The 25,630-nt window shown below is 32.0% G+C and overlaps 1 protein-coding gene across 1 annotated transcript in view; it reads left to right on the top strand.

Moving 5' to 3' along the window:
- LOC136849044 (major facilitator superfamily domain-containing protein 6-like) overlaps window positions 1-25,630 on the top strand; it is a 725,072-nt gene that overhangs the window by 468,501 nt on the left and 230,941 nt on the right. Inside the window, exon 10 of the mRNA XM_067121936.1 lies at window positions 12,196-12,328. The gene's annotated coding sequence lies outside the window, so the exon portion shown is untranslated. The remainder of the gene's footprint in view (window positions 1-12,195; window positions 12,329-25,630) is intronic.

Here is a 25,630-nt window from a genome sequence, read left to right as displayed (position 1 = left end):
AGAGGTAAGGGGGAGAGGGAGGGAAGAGGGAAGGGGAGGGGGAAGGAAGAGGGAAGGGGTGAGGGAGGACACAGCTAAATTAACACTTGATCGTATGCTGGGAGAAGATGGATATTACCGAGTCAAAGAAGTTGTAAAAAATCCGGAGAGTTTCATACAAATCCTGAGATACTGGGAGAGGTCACTGTAGGTTCACTACACTAGGTCACTGCTGACACACTGATCATGTAAGGTTGTATTGTCACCGGGACTGAGTAACCATACAAAATTTCAAGTCCATCGGACGAAGGGAACAGGTCGAAAATTGAGTTACAAGATTTGACCAAAACAGACAGACAGACAGACAGATGCAGAAGTCAAGTAAAGTAAAAGCATGTAATGAAAAGTGACATTAACTTCATTCTGACCTAGCGAGCAAGAAAAAGCATACGAATTAATGTTAACCTCATTCTGGCCTATTGAGTGTGGGTTTAAGCCTCTCACGGAATTTTTTCTCTTGTATTTTTATTTGTATCTAAGCTTTTTGTATTTGTGTGTACACAAAACATCAAGTTAAGCCTAGTAATAACTAATTATAAAAGCAATAAAGCACACTAACATTATAAAAAAATCAAGTGTATTAAATGGAACATGCAATAAATTATGGGTGAGGAACAATGTGAACTCTTCTGATCTTTCCCTTCGCCGTTTCTCCACCAAAGAGTAATCCCGGCAAAATATGATGAAAAACGAGAAGAGACGTCAGACGCCGCGATCCGCCTTTATCATTAATTCTCATCTAAGTCATTAAAGTATTTTATCGATCAGAGAGGATCTTTCCGATGGGAGAAAGAATGATGCTCTTGAAGGTGGCAGTTTATGTCGTTTCCATGATGGTAAATTTATTTGTTACCGGGACGTCTTAAAACGCTTTCTCTCTCTCTGCTCTCTCCCTCCGACAGAGTTCCGGTTTTACCTTGGTCATTAGTTTTCTAGACTAATGGCGTTAATTGTTTGTAGTTTTTACCAGGATCTATAATCTGTGAATATGAAAGACTTGTTAAGGGGTTCTACAACCTCAAAATATCATAGCCTAGCCGGCTGTGTATGCTTTATTTATTTATTTTGGGTGTGGTGCCGTCAGTGCATCTCACTTGGTAGGCAATGATGTAGGATGCTTGCAGCTTCCCTTCGGCTCCTAGCTGTATCCACTTTTTACCCTTTTACTTTAATCCCATTCCCGCTCCCTTTCTTCAGTCTCTCTGTCCAGCCTCTCAAACTCGTACTTCTTAGCGAAAGGGTAGGTTTCATACTACTTTAGTTCCACCTTTAGAGCCTTGCACTTTAACCCCTGTATTTTCTGGATTTCTTTATATTGCTATCCAGTCACTTCAGTCCCCCTTTTCAAAGTCTTAAACGGTGAAAGGCCGAAATGCTCGAGTGCTTGAATTGACAGTCTAAATTTTATAAAATCAATACAACTATCTTGCTGCAGATGTAAAATTTTACGGATATCGTTTAGAACTGTTGCTTACTTATTTAGGTTTTCTTTTGATTGATCTATTCCAGTTGAAAACTACTTTTATCTTGGCTACAATAAAATGCAGAATAGTTTATATAGCGCTGTTGTGGAATCTTCTGATCTCCAAATGTTTAACAAGGAACAAAGTGATTCCTGCTTTCTGCTGACGTTTCCTGAATTCAGTGTTATTTTTTTTATTCCCTTACATATCCTTATTATCTTTCCCTGTAACTTTCCCTGTCTGCAGGCTGATTTCACTTTGGAGGTCTCTTGGATTTACAGTCTGTTGACTCTTTCTGCATGGGTTTCCAGCTGAAGATTCAAAGAAAGAAAGAAAGAAAAAAGTTGGGGTAAGGAAGCTGAGTCTGTCATAAGATTTCACTGAGTTGACCTGGTGTCAAACAGAAAAGCACAAGAGGTCTGATGTTCTGATCAATGAAAAGCTGCGTAGCTGCCTCCCTGGCAGTCTAGTAAGTGATGGTGATGATAAGGAAGACCACTATGTTACTTTAGTCATGTGTTCCAATGCTAAAGCTTATTTTGCTTCGACAAAAAAAAAACTTCGAGGGATTTGTGCTTTATCTCTGCTAGCTTCTTTGTTTCCACCTAATTAGGAAATTTAACAACAATAAAACATGAAACTGTATGATTTGACAAACAGGTAAACCGTTAACGAACGAATAATCGAAAGTATCATGTTGTAAAGATCTAGAACTTCACAAATCAAGTTACTTAATAACACTTATATCGGCAGTGCGAAAGTAGTTGAGCGTGCGAAAATTTAAGGAATTTTGAATACATCTTCATATATGTAACAAAAAATAAAGCACTTGGTTAGACTGGTGCATATTTGAAACTCTACTCCAATATTACAAAGCCAGAAATAGAGTGCATGACTTTCATATATTTTATTATACATCACCAAAAGACATTTTAGAACTGTGATGATTATGTTAGTGAGTTAAACAGCATTTGTCAATGGATATGGTGTTCACTAACGCCACAAAAACACTTCACCTTTCGCATTTTGTTTTGAACTCCAGCCTTCCATAAAAAGCCTCATTTTTTTGTTTTATCAAGTGTTTTACATTTTATCAATATGTTGTAGTATATAATTATATAATATATATATATATATATATATATATATATATATATATATATATATATATATATATATATATATATATATATATATATATACTTCCAACAACACAAATTCTCTGTATATAGAGTTATCACTTTCACAGAGAACCTTAGTACAGAAGGTTAAAAAGAGGAGATTCTTTATTTCCAGTCTTAATATATTTATGTATATACAGGATATATATAAAATAGGAGATTATTTATTTCCATAGGTCTTATATATATTTATATATATATATATATATATATATATATATATATATATATATATATATATATATATATATATATATATATATATATACATACATACATATACGCATATGTATCTGTATATGTATGTATATAACACTAAAACTAACTAACCTTTTCACATTTAAAATAGAGAAATAGGAGCTGAACTATCCCGGAAAATAAGAAATAGAAAATATCATATAATTTACTTCAAGAATAGGAAAACCGTAGGAGTTTATAATATCGCCAAATATTGGAAAGTTCCTCCTCATAAAGATACAACTTTGAAAATGTATATTCGATATTTCTCAGGAAATTTTATGACCTCTTCCTCAGACTTTCCCTGGAAAACATCATCTATTATTCAGGTGTTTTGCTTTGCAATTCACTCTCTTATCGTCCTCTTCCTTTTCCGCAACCTTTTCATCGTTCTCTTTTTCTCAAAGTCAGAATATTGTTTTTTTCTCCCTTAAGGTATTTTTGGCCTTGTTAGTAATATAAATATTATTGAATCAAATGATTTTCCTTTTTCTGCTTAAGTGGCAATCAGTTAAACGAGAGCGTTCTCGATTCATTAGCGTTAGGTATTTTTATAAACTCATAGTATTATGTTTTGAGGTATTAAAATCATCACTGCTTGTGTACGCATACATTCATACACATCATTTACAATATATATATATATATATATATATATATATATATATATAAATAAACACACGTGTGTGTATGTGTATTATATATATATATATATATATATATATATATATATATATATATATATAAATAAACACACGTGTGTGTATGTGTATTATATATATATATATATATATATATATATATATATATATATATATATATATATATATATATATATATTTTTATATATTACTCCAAGCATGATGAATTATTTTCAAATGCATCATCTCATGATACCCTTAGATTCTCACTGTTGCCTCTTGAAATATCACTGTCAATAAACTTTTCTTATTTAAAAGTATTATTATTTTTTTAGAGTTAATATTTATAAAGGAATACTTGTGTCATATATAAGCCATATTATGGACAAAGTATTATTGTTTAACTTAGCTAAAACAGGTATAATTCATGAGGATGTGTATAAATAATAAGTAATTTTTTCGACGAAATATAATACAAAAAAATAGCATGAAGTGGAAAATGAAAACTGAGGATAACGAGATTGTTTTCTTCACGGTATTTCTTAACCGTTCAGCCAATGATGAACCTACGCTGGTAAATCTCCAGTACTTCTGATTACTACTTGACAAACTTACAGAAAAAAAACTTCATACTTCTGAAACCTTCTGTAATTATTTCCACTCATCTCTCTCTTGGTCACCCTCATTCTTTAAGCCGATCCGATACATGAGACTGACGCCCATCTTTTCAAGCTTTTTTTTTTTGTGCTCCTGTATTTCACCTCAACATTTTATCGCGTTCATAAAGAGAATAGACTTAATCTTTATATCCAGAATTAGGGGAAAACTCTTTTCATGTATGAAAACAACTTTACGGAATATTCATTATACGTTTAATTCATGTTTTGTATTTTTCACTCTATTCCCTAACGACGGTGGCCTTTTATTCAAGAATTTTTCAATCCTCAAAATTTGCATCTGCACAACCATAAGAATAAACTTTTAAAATCCATGAATGCTGCTGATGTATTAACAAGTGTTTGCAATGTGCACGACAGTTATTCATACTGTATAATAAATTTTTACAGCTATGTGGCAAAGTATCAAGAGGTATTAACCGACAAAAAGCAAGTCAACAATGAATTGTTGACGCTCAGACGACAAAACTGTGAAATTACTATTTTTTGGTTCGTGACTTTCTGGTTGGATATAAGACATTCCAAAATATCTTACATTTTCCTTTTACTCTATTTAGTAGAATGAAGAATTATGAAGATCTCTGTAGTTACGGCAAATAAACTGGAAATGAACTTACCAATTCAGAAACTTTTTCCATTCTCAGAGCAGTAGCATAAAAAATCCGTTGTTATTATTATTATTATCGTCCACAATAGCAATAACACCAATGATAGTAGCAGTAGTAGTACTGACAAAGAAAACTACCATAAACTTAGAAAAATATAATGTCCTTAATTGAAGAGAGAATGAAGAAAGAGAGCATCCCTTGGCACGCGTGCCAAAAGTGGCACGCTAATGACTTCCTTAAGGCACGCGAATCCAGAGTCACCTTTCAAAAATAACCAAATGACTAAATCTCTAGTTTCTTTCCTCTGGTAACCGTACGGTTCCTAGGTGGGGCTAGTTGTTTTCCCGTTCATTTGTTACATCATTCGAAAGTATACAGTATGTATATATGTTACAGTAAGACTGTGAAACCAGGGATTCTCCGAAATCCCTGAAATTTTCAGAAAATTCGTGAAATCACCAAATCACTTAAGGGACATTTGATCTCAGAGGGGCTAATACTAAGCACGGCGAAACACATTTGATCCACGAAGGCTAGTACTTAACACGCCGAAACTGTAGATGAATCAATGTTTCGAATGTTTAGTACTAGCCCTGAAAATTTCAGAGATTTCGTGGAATCTCTGGTTTCACAATCTTACTGTAACATACACACACATATATAATTAAATAAAAATGAAACCTATTGTGGGGTAATATTTCTGCTTTTCTTCAATTAGAATTTGAACTTTCATATAGCATACCTTGGATAAATTATTTGATATCTATCTGTCTATCTATCTATCTATCTACGGTATATACATATATATATTATATATATATATATATATATATATATATATATATATATATATATATATATATATATATATATATATATGTGTATGTGTGTGTGTGTGTGTGTGTGTGTGTGTGTGTGTGTGTAAGTTTGCAAAGAATTTATCTAAGGTCAGCTATATGAAAGTTCAACTATTATTCCAAGAAAAGTATAAATACTAGACCAAAATGGGTTTTATTTTTATTTAACTTCTTTCCTTGACACATTTTCGTCATCCACTGGTAGATTTTCATTGCATCATAAAAGAGGAGGCTTTATCTGCAAAAGCTGGTCAAAAGAAACTTCAAGAACTTATTCAGTCACCATCATTGCTCTACGTGCTTTAGATAAAAGACGGTTTCAGAATATACTGAGTTTAGGCGGAGTCGAGGTACAAAGGACCAAAATTACACAAAAATTTTAGCTGGTTTAATCGAGGGTTTGTTCTGATACGATTGGTTAAATTATGGATGATATAAATATTCTGTTTGCTTAACCAACAAAAGTATGTCTAATAAAAAAATACCCAACATCGTTTGGCTTTTTATACTGATTTTTTTTTTTTTAAATTACAAGGTTCAGGCAAGACACTTTTTGTTGTATTTGATTACATAAAGCCGTTGGAAACAAAACTAGTAACTTTTATGAGGGATGGAAACAGTAAGATTTAGATAGGCTACTTTCCAAATCTGAAGATATACATTCATGATTTCCAAAAGAATGACTAAACAGACAGCGAAGAAATAATATTTCTTTTGGTTTGCCATGTAGTTAAAATGTTTCCCTTTTGCATAAAGACTGAAAATACTGATCATTCAATTTCAGTTTCCTGTAAGAACAACCTGTTAATATGAGATAACGAAATTAAAAATGAGCTTTATGGGGGGTTGAATTATACATCCCCATGAAAATCATCATCAAAAATACAGTATTCAGCATTTGCATGTGTGCACCCATTAACATCCTTTGGTGCGTATGTAAGAGGAATCCAGAAAGTGTTCTAGTCAAAACAGTTAGCGGTAATGGAATTACATAGACTCATTGAATTAGGTTATCCAAAGTGAGCCCTTTATCCCCTCGAAGGCCGAGCGCCCATTACTACTGATTAGCTCCGGCCTCTGAAGGGAAGAGGATTGCGCTGTCTTTTCGGCGGAATATTTTACCCCGAAATTCACCTTCTGGATTTGTCTGTTTTCTATTTCTTTTCACCCTTTTTTTTAGATATTCGAAAAGTGATTCAGGGATGTCAGTTCTGACATGTCTGAGGTGATTTTTTGGAGGCCATGTTATTACTAGTATGAGAAAACTCAAGATTAAACATGGGTAATCTTCCAAAATGATTGATTTCCCTTGTCAAGGAAAGATTGATGACTTTTCTTGGAGCTTGATATGACTAGTGATTATGTTCTCTTTTTAACAGCTGTTACATCATTTTGTTAGTTCCTGACGTGGAAGTGACAGCTTTGTTGAACTTAACGAAGAAAAAAAGGTTGATGTATTCGTGGAACTTAATTATTTCTTTTTTCAGTGATAATAAAAAGTAGATTAATATTTAATTCCATACCTTGAAAAAATTTGTTTGAGGTATTTGAATACGCGAAATAAAGAAATATCACCGACTCAACCTAGTAGGTCATTATGATATAATTATAACCGCATTAACATTAAAAATACAACTCTAACAGAAACTATTCTACATCCATTCTGGTTATCTGTTGATACCAGCTCCTCAACTTCAATATTTACATTCTTAACATCTTATTAACTATATATTTGGAAAGGAATAAGTGAAAAGGAGAGCAGCCAAGAAAAAAATATTTGGAGACCTGTCATCATAAAAAAAAGCCTAGTTTTATTGCGTATTTTTCAATTGCATTTCCGGATATATAGGCATAGATCCCCCACCCCCTTTCACAGCTAGTGAATGTTCTCCGTGCTGCAAATCTGTAAATCATAAATAATATGAGGCAGTAAAATGAATATCTGTTTTAAGCCGCCGAGAGGAAAACTGTTGTAAATAGTTATTTTCGTTTACTGGATCCAGATTGTTCCACAATATCAAAATAAGTATGTTCCCTAATTTTTTTTCCTAACTAATGTTGTCCTTCAAGTTACTTGCGGAAAAAAATAATTAAAAGAAACTTGAAGAGACTTATTCTTCTTCAGAGTTTATAATGACACTACTCTCCATTTCAGGGACAGCGAGTCCTCGTTTTTCTCAAATATCTTTAAAACTAATTGTTTGATTGAAATGGTATTTTGACACAGAGTACAAGACACCTCCCGCTAATTTTTGTTCTTATATTGTCTATCCTTTCTTGACCTCACTTATCAGTCCATCCATAAAGAAAGTAAAGTCATAAAATATAAAACCTCTTTGCCTCAGATTTGAACTGTTCTTTCATCATAAAGATTTTTCATTCCTCTTAGCAGCAGATTATCGTTTACATCAAACATTCTTAAGATCCTTCAACTTCCTTTCCTGTTATATGAAATTGACTTTTTTTTTTTTTTTAGGTACATGTACGAAACATTGTCTCTTCCCTTTACTCTCGAACAGATCAAGAAGCCATTCTATATTAAACAACGGATCAACGCACCAGTTTCTTCGCTACTTTAATATTCCTCTTGTACACTGCAGCAAATGCACTTCAAAAATTCTCCCATTGTCTCTCTTTCTTTAACAGTCTAATTTAATTTTGCAACCATAAACTGCTTGTATTCTTTCTTCCTACCCTCTAACAACACAAACAATCCACACTGATTCCGCAACCACGTCCTGAAATTTTGTGTACTCCTCATTCACTCATCCCACTTCAGTGTCTTTAAACATTTCCATTTGTCCTGTATTTTTTATTGTATGGTATATTCATTTCGTTCTCACTTACTTTGTCTTAATAACTCTTACATATACCTTAGAGCCACATTCCCAACTCTTTAATAAGCAAAGAAACCTTACGGAAGAACTCATGCAATATTAATAAAATTGAAACTAACAAGGTTCATTTAAATGCCCCTCTTTTTGTTTCCGGCAACGTCATTACCATTAACTCGCACGTCAATTCGGCATCCCAATTCTAAAATGCGATATCCTAGCGGCTACGTAACCGGTCGTTTTTCACCATTATCAAGAAATCCAAGAGCGAAGGTAAATATGGCGGATCTCTCTTCGCGCTAATCTAACGCTGACAGTAACGCGTCATTGGGATGATAAATTATGCAATAGCTTTGCGGAAATAATTACTGGGAAAACCTGGATACTGTAATTTAAGATGCAAATGAAGGCACTGGAAAATGATAGCCAAGGCTGCCGCTGATGGCTGAGAAGTCATAGGACGACAACTGGAGCTTGAGGGAGTCTGAATTAAACGAAGCCGCCCTGTGAGGTACTGAACCAAGGGGGTGGGGTGGGGGACTTCTTGAAACTTTCGGTTTTATACATTATACACACACATATGTGTGTGTGTGCACACACATACACACATATATACACACATTATATACATATATATATATATATATATATATATATATATATATATATATATATATATATATATATATATATATTATATATGTATATATGTGTATATATAGTATATATATACAAATATAAATATAAATATATATATATATATATATATATATATATATATATATATATATATATATATTGTGTGTATGTGTTGTATATATTGAGGAGTTTATCTTAACAGGAGTAGCCGCAGGTAATAGTCACAGCCACTTTCATTACGAAACACCTTTAACCGTCCTCCGTAGATATACTGGCCTTACATGATCGGTTTCACTCGAACTCAGTGGAGTATGTCTTTTCCAAGGAGTACATAACATTTCACTATAGGCTCTTCTCTGTCTTGGGATAGGGCACAGTAGACTCCTAAGCCATTGCCACTTCCTAGGCAGCATTATCCAGATGGTATTGCTTACTTCCACTGACATTGCAATAAATTCTAACTGACCGGCCTTTACTCTATGTATCGCGCATAGTATTTCACTGAATAAAACATGCCTAATTGGCCATTTTAGTTGCGGGTTACAAAATATTTGATAATGCATGTCCTAAATAGCATAAAAGCTAACCCTTTGAATTTCTGGTAGCACGAAATCTTACGAGTCTTGAATTATGTTAGTACCAGAGTTTTCCCCTAAATATTAACATATCAAAATATTCTTAAGGGTTATGTTTTGGTTTAATTTTGTTTTCTCAACTTTATCTGTAGCCAGAGTAATTAAACAAAGTGGATATAAGTTTAATGATAACGTTTTCTTGAAGTAATACTGAAAAAAAAGAAGATACAGAAGTAAATGAAATATTAGAAGCTTCTGGTGAAAACTGTAGACACCTTACATAAATGTTTTTCATTCAAAACATTATTATTATTATTATTATTATTATTATTATTATTATTATTATTATTATTATTATTATTATTATTATTATTATTATAAATATCAGATCTTGGAGCCTGTTAGGCAAGCTTCTACAGTACTGAATGGCCATTTATAAAGAAAGGAAATGATGTAACAGTATGGGAAACTTAATAACATAGTAATATAATTGACTTTTATATATATATATATATATATATATATATATATATATATATATATATATATATATATTTATATTATTCCGCAAATGTGTGCAAAAGTAAACCGTGTTAAAAGTCTAAAACTACCATATCAACTATTAACCTACCTCGACCCTTTGCAAGTATGCTTATTTTTTACGCGCTGCTAGTCATTCAGAAACAGTTTTTACCATCAGAACATTATTTAGAACTATAATATGAAAAATTATTTTTGGTGTACTGTATATTAAATTACCCAATAGCACTTCAGCGCCTCACTCTTTATTTATTCTTATTTTCCCATCTATTATTGATAAAACCTTTTTCTATTTATACCATAAAAAGCTTATAGTACTGTCTGTGCCTAACGTTGGCAAAATAAGAAATAGGATGTCAATAAAAGAGAAAATGAACCGTGTTCCTAAAACAGTGAGAAAGCAAGCACTGTGTTTGTAGGTCAAATAGAATTTTCCCATGATGTGAAAAGCAGAGCCAGTGATAACGATGTCTTCTTCTTTACGATGGTAATAGCCAACATAAAAGACGAAAAGCAGGACCGAAACTGGAGCAGAAAATAGCTCTTATAACTTAGGTAACGATCTGGGTGACAATGTCACCGGGAGTGAATCCTGATGGCATTGTCTTAGCACCCTTTTTACAAGAGCGACCCATGCTTGTTTATGGCGCATGCTTTTTGGGAGGTGAAACCCAAATTTTTAGGAACAGGTCCAGCTGATAGTTTTAAGGTCTCGATTTTATAGTGGATGTTATTATTATTATTATTATTATTATTATTATTATTATTATTATTATTATTATTATTATTTTTATTATTATGCAGGAATTTTTCAATAATTTACGTTTTATCATTTATTTTTTTATTTCTTTACAGTAGCAACAATTTTGCAGTAAAATTATTTTGGTATTGTTAAATTTTTCTACTTTATGTTTTCCTACTCCTTTCCCTTTTTACGCCTATTTTTCATTAAATCTTTTCCTTATATGACATCTTTAATCAAAGTAAGCTTGCGTTGTAGTTTTCCAACACACACACACACACACACACACACACACACATATATATATATATATATATATATATATATATATATATATATATATATATATATATATATATATATATATATATATATATATATATATATATATATATATATATATATATATATATATATATATATACACACACACACACAAAACGCATGCAGCATTATCCATTTTAGAAGTGTGGGCCCCAAGTTAGCATCCTACGGTCTTATCTTTAGAGATTAAGTCCTAGTCCAGCTCTCCATTTTTGACTCCAAGCTGCCTCTGGTAGCCCAGCCATTCATGGTTGCATCGTCTGGTGGCTGTCAGACGGATGATAACACGAAGTTTACTGTAATACATCGTAACTTAGTGTATTGTTAACGCAAGAAATTATCTATATTAATCATCATAATCATCTCTATAAATAATATTGATAATTTTAATGAAATAACAAAATTAATTAGACGTGATTAAAAAAACTATAAAACTGATTTAGAGTTACAAGGATGCAAGAATAGGCCATAACGATACATAAGTATGTATTCTGAAGGACATTTTGATAAATTATCTCGATTAAAAGAAAGTTGGTGAACATTGGCTGATATTGTTTGAAGATCCCATTAGGCAACTATTGCTTTTCCTTCTTTTAATTTTAGGTGTACTGTCTTTCAAATTATATTTAAAAAATGCATTAGAATCATTGAAGCCTTACTTGGATGTAAGATTTTTTTTATCATAACCAATAACAGGGCTTTTACTAGACTGTAATGCCTTCTTTTGCATGACAGCTTTGAATAACATGTCTGCCTGAATTCCATATATTGTTTAAACTCGGTGATGGTGTGCTTTCAAGAAATTACGGTACTAACATTCTCGCTACTAATTTTTCAGATCGGGTGCATGGTTACGTTCATTACTTCATGTCCAGCTGTTCGAGTGTCCTCGTTAAAATAATAACGGCCTTTGCTGCAGTGCTTACTGCAATAGTGCCATGATTCTTTACCATTGACCGACATTGTTTAAGGTAAGTGCTTCTCGTTTCTCCGTTGTAGTTTTTGCCATGTTGCAAGGGAAACTGAGCGAAACCTATGCAAGAGGCAAGAAGCTGCTTGCCAACTGAGCCTAAAATTTTAAATTAAATAATACTGTACTGTACTGTGTATTCGTGTACATGTGCATTCTGAGGTGAAATCTGAGAATACCTGTTATACTATCTTTTAAATGTTAGTGTGATTATTGTCCACCTAAATATCGTGAGCTGGGTTGTTGGTACTTATCTGTTAGTGTCCAAGTATAAGATATATATATATATATATATATATATATATATATATATATATATATATATATATATATATATGTATATATATATATATATATATATATATATATATATATATTATATATATATATATATATATATATATATATATATATATATATATATATATATAAGGGTAGTTGTCTATAGTGGTAACTCCAAGAATCTGCCTTTTAGTTATGCTTTTCTAAACTGACTTGGGTTCCTTTGATCCTATTTGTGGTTACTGGGTCTTTTTAGGAGGTAAATTTAGATTTTTTTTACCACATGGTGGCCATAAAACAACAGTTCCAGATCTTTAGGTTACGCCATAGCATGATCGCTATGGTTTCTGCTGTCACAGGTTTGAGGTCCTTTATTAAAAGGTAAAAATAACCTTATTATTTAATTGTTATCTAATTTATCATTTGTTTAAGTATTTATTTTGTTTTATTTGCGGGTGTTTATGGCTTTTTGTGCAATGTCATGACCTCTCGGTCTGTTCTATGAATATGTATGTTCAATGTAAATAATAATAATAATAATAATAATAATAATAATAATAATAATAATAATAATAATAATAATAATAATAATAATTACCGGAGGGTTTTATGCGAGTCCACGTTAACTGTCGAAGAAAATTATCTGGATAAAAAAAAATTTTGCTATTACGAAAATCAGTATCATTTCCTTCCTTGAGAATGTCAATCATGCAGTAAAAATGTGTAATAAGACTCAGAAAAAACGTTATTTTCCAATTATTTTTGCCATCGAATCAAGTTAAAAGCTTTTACATATAGGAAGAACCGTTCAAAAAAAAAAAATTACAATTAGTCCTTGGGCTTATTAATATTTGACTTTTAAAGGTGATGAGTAGGGGGTAAAATTATTTCCACGGCGTTGGGTTTTTAATTTTCCAACTAAAAAAACACTGACCTCGTTTCCAAAGAAAACATTAATCTTTCCGTGAAAATATTGACTTATCCAACTATACGAGCCGAAGATTAAAATACTGATGGCAGATTATTTATTGGAGGGGGTAATTGTTCAGCTTCATGTAAAAAAAATTATTTCTTTTGTTTTGAATGTATATATATATATATATATATGTATGTATATTATGTAATATGTATGTATATTATATATATATGTATATTATGTATTATTATATATATATATATATATATATATATATATATATATATATATATATATATATATATATATATATATAGAAATATATAAAAAAAGCCTAATAATTACATTGTCTTATTATCTGAATTATACATCCATAGATATCCCAATGAGAACATTATAAATCAAAACCACAATATTCAGTGAAAAATTTGCACTCTACTTTTTAACACTATGTCGACCGAATTACGTGACCAATTGAATAAATACACGACAAACACAATTTAAATCCGTACTACATAAAATCAGTTAAAGGTACATATCACACAAATACAAAGATTACTTAAATAAAATACAGACAAAAAATATATACATATATATATATATATATATATATATATATATATATATATATATATATATATATATATATATATATATATATATATAAGGCAAAAGAACCTTTGAAATATTCACACAGGAAAAACTTTTTGAATCTCGGGAGCAGGATAGGTTTATCAGGCCAATTTCCCATGGGAGGCAAGAATCCTAAATCCACTTTCCACGGCCAAGAAATTTCCAAAATTACCAGAGCGACATGAAGTTCATGCATTTACCTGCGTTTTTGATCTTGCATAAAAATTTTGTTAGTTCACTGTAGATCTCTCTTCTTTTTATCTACATAAATATTTTACTACTGTAAATTAAATTACATATTTACTACATTCATGAAAATTGAATCCAAGAGTGAGGGGCATGATGCATAAATAGAAAGTATATTGAGGTTTCGTTAGCATTAGGTTAATTTTATCTTGTAAAAAAAAAAACTATCACAGGTTCCGTGCAAGGGATTATTATGGCGTGGTGCTTGTAATACCATTAATAAGAAAAGTACATTTCATAACTAATAAATGGACAATGAATACATGTGTATATATAATACATATATATACATACATACATATATATGTATATACAGATATATATACATACACACATATATATCTATAATATATATATATATATATATATATATATATATATATATATATATATATATATATATATATATATATATATATATATATATATATATATATATATATATTGTCTGTCACCACTGTCCTCCTTCTCACTTTCTCATAATCTTTAGAACTCTGAACCAATCCATCTCGAGGTCAAATAAATTATCTTCATCACATATACAATTGTTCCGTGCATGAGTAGAATTACTAAAAGGACCTCATTCAAACTGGATGGTATCTAGTGGAGTATTTATTCAGAAAAAGTTACAAGCTTTCTTGTACAACTTTTTCTGAATAAATACTCCATTAGATACCATCCAGTTTGAATGAGGTCCTTTTAGTAACTCTACTAATGCACAGAACAATTGTGTATGTGATAAATTTAATTTATTTGACCTCGCGATGGATTGGTTCAGAAGTTTTAAAAGAATGTATGGAGGCAGAGCCATGCTGGAAGTAAGAAAAAAACTTATATATACATATGCGTGTAAAATACTGAGGAATCTGCCTCTTTGATATACAAATATTTTGTAGGGGATTTGGATATACTGTGACGAAATACAATTTTTTCAGCTTGAATGTTGCAAATATTTGTATACATTCTTCCGTCACCATGAAACAAGAAGACTCATAGTTATACCCACATTCGTTTTATACTTGTTGAATACTTCCCTCCAAACACTTACAGTAGATGCATCGTCTACACATGCTAACCTTTTCACCATTCATTTACCCATCCTCAAGATTTCCTTTTACTCCTGTGTACTGTTAACTGTCTGGTAGTGAAATTACCTCCAACTTTCTCTTATGTTAGTGCCTTTTGTTTTCTATTACTATCCCAAATCAGTATTGCGTTATCTGCAATCATCAATTACTCCACATTCTATTCACGATCCATTTTGGTATCGCAGCGTTTTACCCCTATATGCAATATATAATATTTTTATTTCGCCTCTTTAATGATCCTGTTCATAAAGATAAGAAACACTCATAGGAACATTACACATTTTTGTATCAGAACCATATACATATTTTAATACCCAAACCCGAATAACTCACAACTTCTATTCATGACGTGTATTTCCCTTTACCTCCTCTTACCTCTTGCTGATGAACAGCATATTCTTTGGAAGCTTGAATTTCATGTCAGTGACCCCTGTGGGCTTGTTCCATATGAATAGGTTTCATATACTGAATAATAATAATAATAATAATAATAATAATAATAATAATAATAATAATAATAATAATAATAATAATAATTACAATTTATTCTTCAACCTTAGCAACAAACAAGTCTTCAGAATATCATATGTATTTGTTATTAAAATATTGCATTTTTTCGCTAAGGTGTGTCTGAAGAGTTCAAGGGAATTCTGTGAGACCAATATACAGTATAAGGCCCGTGGAGAGTAGTGCTATCAGTGCACTGTAGGCATTACTGAAAGGTGTTTGCAGTGTCCCTTCGGTCCCTGGCTGCACTCACTTTTTAGCCTTTTACTTTACCACCATTCCTACTTCCTTCCTTCAGCCTTGCTGTCCAACCTCTCTGACCAACATGGGAAAGGGTGAGAGGTGGGGGTGGTTCTTCCAGTTCGCCTTGAGATCCCAGTACTTCATCTGGACCTCTTTTTCTTGCTGTCTAACCACTCCCACTCCTTCGTTTCACTTCCTTAAGTGCTAGGCTTTACAGCCAGAATTTCATTAAAACAAATAAATTCAACAAGTCAGCAGTTATCTCTCCCTACGTGACCAGTGTCAGTCACGCGTAGCAGGACACTGAATTCTACCAACAGAAGCCTCGTCAGAACCCTCCAACATATGACCAGTAAGAGATGTTACTTGAATACTCTCTCTCAATATTATATATTAAAAGGTGATGTGAACCTTGGAGATTATTGTTAGTTATATCCACGACAATCTTACATTTATTTTTTTTTTCCATTTGACCAAGAAAGGGTCACAAATTAAGGATAGATAAAGACTTGTTTAATAAATTTTCCTCGCGACTAAGGCTATGGAAAATAACTACTTTTATATTCTGAGTTTATTTAAAAAAAGCCCGCAGATTTGGAGGATTTGTTTTTAAGGATACTGTTTGGACATTTTTGCTTCCCGTATTTTGTAGTTCATATGGTAAATTTAGAAATAAGACTTTTATTTGTAAATGGCCAGTATCTATATATGACGAAAATATAGGTTGAAAATGTTACAGTTTTGCCGTGGGAGATAATGGCTACAATTTAACCCACAAATATCAGTATGAAAATCTGATATGTGTAGTGCTCAAAATGATTCATTTATACCATAGAATAAAACTGAAAAGCTCTGAACGTCCTCGTATCATGAATGAACCGATTTTCTTTTTCTTATTTGTATCTTATATGTAAGATATTTCACTTTGTTATCACAAGTTTTTAATATGGCCGATGCTAATGTTTTTTTAAACTACTTTTGTTACAGTTATTTTGAAGTCTTCAGTAGAAAAATGTAGGGCTGTTGGTAACTCGTCTACACAAAGATCCAGTTTCTTATAATCTCTCTGGAATCTGTTACATCTTCTCATTATATAAAAAATGGCTTTCTTCATAAAGTCTAATACCTTATGTGTGAGCAATCCAGTAAATTACTCATCTCTCCTTTCTGAAACTTTTCCTATACTGATGCGTTTGTGTGTTTTCTCCATTTTATTTTTATATTCTTTGAAAAGTATAAAATGGCATCCGTGTTATTTTCATAACGATTTCTAGAATGTATATCTCTAAGTTCAGAGGTTTTACTCAGTTTTCCGTCCTTTTAATATGAGGGCAAATCCGCATTCATTTGATTTTCTAGTAATAACTATTCACCATCAACCAACTAAAGGTAAATATGATTATATTTAAAAGATACAGCGAGAAAATGTAATGCGAGTCTCATCGAAATATTTTCTTGTTAGTTTTTGGAAAAAAAAAATGATTAAATATGATTATTAAGAGAGGAAAACCAGGTTGGAAGTCGATAGATTTTATAAATGATCTTATAAATGATAATAGAATAGGTCTTTCCTGACAAAATGCTGAATTATGGTGATTTCTTTTAGCTGCTGATATACTAATTTGATGCACATCTACCTTTATGTTTGTGTATATATGTGTGTATAATGTGTATACACATATAAACACAAACAAATGTGTGCAAGCTTAAAATATACCTAAACCCTTAGCACAAAATCTTGAGCGTAATAACAGGAAGCAAATGGGTAAGGAAACAATGGCATAAGAGCGTCTTCCTATTGTGTTCCTGGAAAAGTTACGGAGACAGTTCATTCTTCTTTCTGCTTCCTGTTGAGTTCAGCTTGCTTTTCCGCTCTGTTTTTTTTTAACGAAAAATAAGAAGTTTTTATTTATCCGTGTTGTTTCGCTTACTACCTAAGGGGAGAAAATGAAGTTTTACAAACTTATAAGCTAGAATCCCTGAGTACTGTAGTAAGCATTCACCCGTGATAAATAAACATCTTCACATTTGTGATTATGTTTGAAAACATTGTTTTTCATATATGGTGAAGTGTGTATGATTGTATGCATGAAAACAGACGAAAAGATCTTCATATAAATAAAAAGGTTAGCAAGATAACATTTATCTTGTTAGTCCCAACAGCCCTCCAGACGAAGGTTGACAAAATACACCGTCGTTGTAGTTACATAACTGAAGGAAATTACAGTTTTTGGACAAGAAAAAAAAAACAGGGGATGGGAAAGGCAGGGAAAGGGAAATGGCTACATTACCCCCACCCCTACCTCCAACAAAAAAACAACTGGGTAGGGAAATGGTTAGGTTCGACCGCAACGAAAACTGAATATTATCCTCTCTAGGGATGAGAGTTCGCTGCAAGCTTAGTAAAATGAGACTGGGGAGAATTACAATGCAAACCAGTAATGATAAAAGTGGCGAACCATAACATCTTAGAATTACAGATCTCTGCCTGAGTGGTTTTACAAGACTTCCTTAAAGTATCAGAGCTTAATGGAACGACCAGTAGTAGAAAGGGTCCTTATATTAAAGATATAGAAACCATCTTGTTAGGAGAAAAAGACTACTTAAAGATAAAGATAATACTAAATCACGTTTAACACGAATTGCCATTATTTAGTCATGTCTAGGGGAGAACTAAAAGAAGGAACACTAAGTGTAAGAACAAAACATCTACCATATATGGATAATGATAACTTAAAAATGACATCTAACAAAACACTTTTGTTTTAATAATCTGACTTATTTCAGGAATGCAATCCATACTTACAAGTATATACTACAATGAGAAATAAGTGATATAAGAGATGTTCGACTTTATTTGTGTTCGATAAGCTTAAAATGCCGAAAAAGATAAAAAAAGAAATAGATGATAATACATTTCATTGAATCATTCAGTTTAATAGGTTAAAGATTCTAAACAGATATGCTTAAAATATGTGAGTAGATAGGGTTATAAAAAATGCTGCAGGCGAGGGCTGGGAGGTGGGGAAAAAAGTTTTAAGCAACGACCTAAGGTCCTTTGAAGTCAATCAGAATTTACCGGAAGTCAGTGAGTTAGGGAGGTAAGACCCAGAAGATTTTCCCTTAAAGGAGCCTTACCTGTGACGGAAAAAAAACAGGGTTGTCGGTGATTTAGAGAGTTAGCGTTAGGAAGAGTTTTAGAAAAACCTCGTAACATTAAAAGTTGATGTGATAAAACTGTTGTTTGAAGTACTGAAACGCTGGATGTAATTGGAATGTTGTTTAATTATTAGATAAAAATAGACTGAGAAGCACTGTGACCAGGTCATTTGCAGGCTACTTGAAGAACCTCTAAAAACAGGATTCAGGTTAGTTGTTTTGCCAGTCTTTGAGGTTATTATGAAAACCCTACTGGAATTTCAGGAAGAAAATGTTTGGGAAGTGATTTCAAAATTTTACAGGCGCATTTATAATGATCAGGATCATTTGAATCTATGAATCAAGAGCCGAGTTAAGAAAAGGTGGGGTGGGGAGGAAAATAATAACATATTTCACCTTAGGACTATATTATAACCCGCTGAGAAAAATAGAGCAGACTGATCATCTAATCTTATTTTATTTTAATTTTGTTCAGGAGAAAATATAAATAGTGGTATATCAGTTGTCTGCATCAACACACCCCAGTGATCAAGGCTAAGATTTTACGGATGCAAAGTGATACCAAGAACTGGTTTTACATATCAAAGCAAAAATAACCTTATTAGTAAATTATGAAGAAAGCCTTGCATATCATCTAACTTTAACTGATGAAGAAGAGGCAAAACATGAAATATAGAAAATAGAGATGAGATCGGAAAGTCCAGCGCAGAATGAATTTTATAAGAAATATCAGCGATTTGAAATAAAGAAATGGTCATGAGTTATGGTCATTACGATTTCTAACATTGTGATACATACTGTAAACTCTCGACCATTAAGATGTAACTTATCGACCTGAAGCTCAGACCAATATTTACCAAAAAAAGGCAGCTTCCTGCCATTCTTGTGTTTTGTTTATTGAAAATCTTAGATTAGACGATAACAAAAAGCCATAGCATGAAATGATTTTAATGAAGAAAGATTATAGGTAGAACTAAGAGAACCAGGGCAAAATCACAGAATGATGGAAAGTTTGAAAGAATTTTACCTCTGGTGGTTTAATGGAGGGAGAGTCAAGAGACTACAAAAAAATCTAATTCGGTGCAAATAGCAAGAGACCGAATTTACCCTGTTTTTTTTTTTTTTTTTTTTTTTGTCATGAATATGTAGTTGCTTGTTTTGAAATGAAATTTTCCATAGAAAGTTACCTAGCTAGCACTGTATATAAAACCTATCGTATAACCATCTTAAAGATCCTTTAAAGTATTTTGGATGCAAAGGAAAATGAATACTTTAGCAAATCTACATTATGGAAATAACCAACAAAATAAGTGCCTTATTTCATAAATATTATTTTACGTTGGAGTACATTTTACATTTTTATAGAAGTTTGGCTGCGTAAAGAGCAATGCATATTTATTCTTTTTTATTTTGTCTATCTAATGTTTCTTTTATACCATCAAAATTTTGGGAAAAGAAATGAAAATTATTTACATGAGTATAGTACACTGTGTAAAATATTTTGAGAGAGAGAGAGAGAGAGAGAGAGAGAGAGAGAGAGAGAGGTATGGATCATGCTCTATCAAACAAAGTTAATGTGTAGGATGAAACACTTAATATATGATAACGATCGAAAATTATAGGTTTGCGACAATTATTTTAACAAAGATTTTTTTAAAACATGAAAATGTAGGCAAAATCGAAGTTTAATATATTTCATAATGTTTGTATAAACTGGATTATGGAGAGGTTTATTTTGTGTCACTATGGATCATAATCACTTATACGCCATTTTTATAAAGAAACTAGGTTTAATATTTTTCAGCTTTTATTATACATTAGAACATATTAGGGTAATTCTTTTAAGCTTAAGTTATTAAAATAAAAAAGAACAGAAAACAGTAAATTTACCTCTTAAAAGTGATCTTGGAGATAGATAGATAGATAGATAGATAGATAGATAGATAGAGAGAAATAGATAGACAGATAAATAGATAGATAGGTAGACAAACAGAATTTCTTTAACTACTGAAGTAGGACCCAATTCGACAGATATACAAGGTTGTTTACTCAGCTTTGTAGATACCACCTTATCTGCTTTTGAACTGAGGAAGCAATTGAGCCTCCTTTACTTGAGTAAACATTGCTCAACCTAGAAATAAATATATTCTGATTTGACTGGCGTGAATAAGTATAGAAAATGATGGTTTATCTTTTTTTTTTTATAAAACTTTGGCGAATTGTTGCACACAATTCGCATTGCAGACGAAAGACTCGACGATCAAAAAAGTATAGCTACGCTTCAAATAATCCAGCCATGATTCAAGTCATCGGTTCACTGTAGGTAAATATTTACCAGAAATCTAATTTCACTGAACTTAAAATTATGATGAGTAGAAACATTTTAAATAATTAGAACTCTTCACAACAAGACGAAAGATTTTATATGTGCCTAGGTTAGAAAAAGAATTCACGTTTACTACTATATCCACTAGTGTACAGTTACTATCAAATTATGACTTACTCGAGTTATTTTTGAGGAGGCAAATCCGGACCCCAGGGACGTTACTTGCCTTCCGAGGCTCGCACAAAGGTAATTCAATCTGCATATTTGTATATGGGCCAGTGGTGAGAGAGGCTGTCCCTAGCTCGATCATGACAAGTGCAAACATTAAATTATTGCCTGTCAACTATCGCTGTTTTCACAGGAAAAACAAATATACTGATACACGTGACGTTTTATTATACGGAGAATATTTTATGCTTCGAATAACCATTCAATATTAGGCTTGTCAACAGAAAATTTTAAACAAATTAAAAACATTCCGTTATGAAAACTCAGTGGATACGTTTTGTAATCTGTACACTTTGATATATGATTAAAACTAATGAAAGGCCTCACTTCACAGTAGATTTTAACACTGGTTGCGAAAAGTCGAATTCAGCACAGTAATTGGAAGAGGAGGTTGCATAATCGAAAAAACGTCTCGTTCATTCGTTGCCTGTTATACGTGGTCAAAGTTCTGAGGTCTACACCAGGCCTCTTACTCCCTTGTATACCTTGCCATACCAGTGGCATAAGTCTAGTTCAATCTAAAACAATCCAGCCAACTTCACTCGCTTGTTGTAATGGCAATATATATATATTTTTTCGTTTTAATCCTGAAAAGATTACTTCACATTTGCCTCTCTTTTAAACAATATCTCCTTATCTCGGTAAAACGAATCTTTACCTAGTAAGACACTGCTTGCTAATTTTAGCATAATCATAAATTCAGGGGAACAGTTCACTGTGAAATACTTTCTAATGCTATATATATCCTTACCATGCAAAACTTCCTAATCAGTTCAGCTCCTGTATTGCACATACATCACTAGAAAAGATGAAGTACGACACTATAACTCATCTATTTTCTTTCCAAATATGTTTCCCAAGGCCTGTTTTCCTCTAATAGCTTTTAGGTTTTGGACCCCAACACTGATGAAAATATTAATCCTATAATCACGCAGGAAAAAAATACTTTTTTAATCTGGATTACTCACTCCTTTTTTTTATCGTCGTGTTAGATTCCCTTATTTTGCTTTTTTACTTTCATACGTTTCCGAAATAAACAAATGTCCCTTCTATTCAGACTATGGTAATAACAGCGAAAATGGAATTTTAATAACAAAGCAGGGGACTTCACACAGGGCATTTATTCGAACAAGGTAGCAAAGACCAAATATTAAATTGTTAATTTTTGCCTTCAAATCGAACTGTGACTTTTGAAAATATTTCTGGCTCATAAGTATTTCTGGATTATAATCACAATCGCAGACAGTACTTCCTTCTCATGTCTTATCTAAATCATAGAAAAACAGAATGTTGACAAAAAATGACCGACGAACGTCGAAGAAAAGCGTGGGACTCTGAAGACCAAAGACTTTTGACTATTATAGGTTTTTAGATTATGTGAAAAACTGTGAAAATAATTTTCATCCCTCAATGTGTTTATATAGTTTCATCAAAATTAAATGTAAACAGGGAGAAGGCGACAAAGACAGTTCTTAAATGTTTTGCCCAAAATTAAGTAGCAACCAATGTCAGTCTTTTGACTTGAGGCACATTTTACTAATTTAATTGGATTTTATTATCTTTAGATAGGAATTATCTTCTAAAATGTGGCATTCAGAATCAGTGGTTTTCTTTAAACACTGGTTCCTTATGACTAAACATTTAAATTTTTCGTTTATCCTTTTCCTTTTTAATTTCTGATGAATCCAAATAAAATAGTCCATTAAACTGCATGGGAGAGAACTCATGTTATTTATGTCCTATAACTTTGTTATTGTATTTAATCTAGTTGTCGCAGCTTCACTCCAAAATGTTGATACTCTATATAAGATATCATTAAGATAAATAAAGAATTCTTTAAAGGAAGTCAGTGGCAACAAAACATCTACCGGTTACGATTACTTCAGCAGCTTTTGCAATAAAGCAGTAATAACGAAGGAAGCGTTCACTCAACGTATGGGAGAGTCATCCATCTGAAAGCTGCAAAGCAGTTTCTTAAACATAAAATTCCAGAAAGCTGGTGTTTGTTCATTCAGTGGTCACAAAAAGCGATTGAATAAACAGGAGGACGGCAATACGTTCGCGGCAAAGAGGGGAGGGAGAAAGGAAACGTGTTTATTCTGTTTTTCTTCTTCTGTTGTAAAAATATTGGTTAGCCAACAACAAACTGTGGTTCAAGGGGAGAGTAAAGATCCTGTTACATTCAAACCGTATAAGATGTTAACAGTTTTATGAAGTAATTCGAATGATAAAGATGTTATTGTATTTCCCAAGAACTCCTTTGTTTTAGTTCTTAATTTGCATATCGCATCCATTGCGCATATTACTCTGGGTAAGAGAATCTTAATTTTGGGAAAGAATTTAGATCTTGTTGATATATTTTTAGGGTTAGATGAAAATTCAAATGAACTGTTAATAATGAAATTCAAATGAACTGTTAATAATGTCTAAAACATTTTCCAGTATCTTATGGTGGCTAATATTATATTTATTTTGCCATGCCGTTTTCAAAGATTTTGCGTTTGAACTTTGTTCACTGGCTTTGAAAGCTGCATTTTGTTATGTTAGTGTTGATTTTAGCCTTTATTTTGTTTTTGAAAACAATCTAATTTTTTATCGGCTCTCCGAAAAAGGTGATGTCCTGGTTTTTAAGACCGCGAGTTTCCATTATTATTATTATTATTATTATTATTATTATTATTATTATTATTATTATTATTATTATTATTATTAGAACAATTAAAAAGTAACAGATTAAATAGTGTATAAAACTGCGAAAAAGGGGCGAATAATTGCCACTGAAGATCACAAACAAACAGGCAAGTCTATTAATAAGGCTTTGGTATGTAAAGCTATGATATAGTATTTATTAAAATAACTATGCTTTTACTTTAGTCAAGGTCGGTCTCGGGAGAACATCTTTAAATGACGGTCTTACAAAAAAGGAAAATATTTTTCTTTTCATCTTTAAGTGTTTCAGAAAGCTAAAATGCCAGTGGTCTAAAGAAGAGCATCTAACGAGCCACCTATTCTCATGTGCATCTCCAAGAAGGAGAAAAGTGCCCAAGATAGATTTACTTATTCCAGTTGATGCAATTTACACTTTCATTATATGGAAAGTATTTGAAACTTTGGTCTGACGAGTTATTTTGTACTTTAGTTATTTTTCTGCCTGGATAACCGAAATTAGAATGCTTTGTTTATTTAAATGGATTTTTTCTCCAAATGCGAAATTTTTGGATTGATACTTTAGTATTGAAAATTTCATGTTAATCATCATGTATTTAACGCGCCATGAAATTTTCTACAATTTTCAAGTACAGAAATCTATTTCATATAATTTTTAAGTATCTTTTGATAACTTTTTCGTTTATATGGAACGCATAAAGTCACTAAACACCCTCCTCTTGTTTGTTTATAATGGGCAAATCAGTGTATCAAACGGCAAACGATCAAAATAGTTTTTTTTTTTTACCAATTTTATCTCCCACCCAATTATGGATAACGTAAAGCCAATAAACACAGAAATAAATAAAAAAGCTTGACTCTTGCTGTCAAAACATCATTTATTATCTTTCATCCTGTGATCAAAGAAAACCAGCCTATGCCCAAATCAGCCAAAGTCAGTTAAACTTGTTTCCAATTTCGGAAATTCCCCTTTGATCAGGGACAGGGGAAAACAAGGTTACCTTGTAA

This window comes from Macrobrachium rosenbergii, chromosome 20, assembly GCF_040412425.1.
Source record: "Macrobrachium rosenbergii isolate ZJJX-2024 chromosome 20, ASM4041242v1, whole genome shotgun sequence".
Taxonomy (NCBI): domain Eukaryota; kingdom Metazoa; phylum Arthropoda; class Malacostraca; order Decapoda; family Palaemonidae; genus Macrobrachium; species Macrobrachium rosenbergii.
The sequence above is the reverse complement of the archived record's forward strand: the minus strand, read 5'-3'. Positions and strand labels throughout refer to the sequence as shown.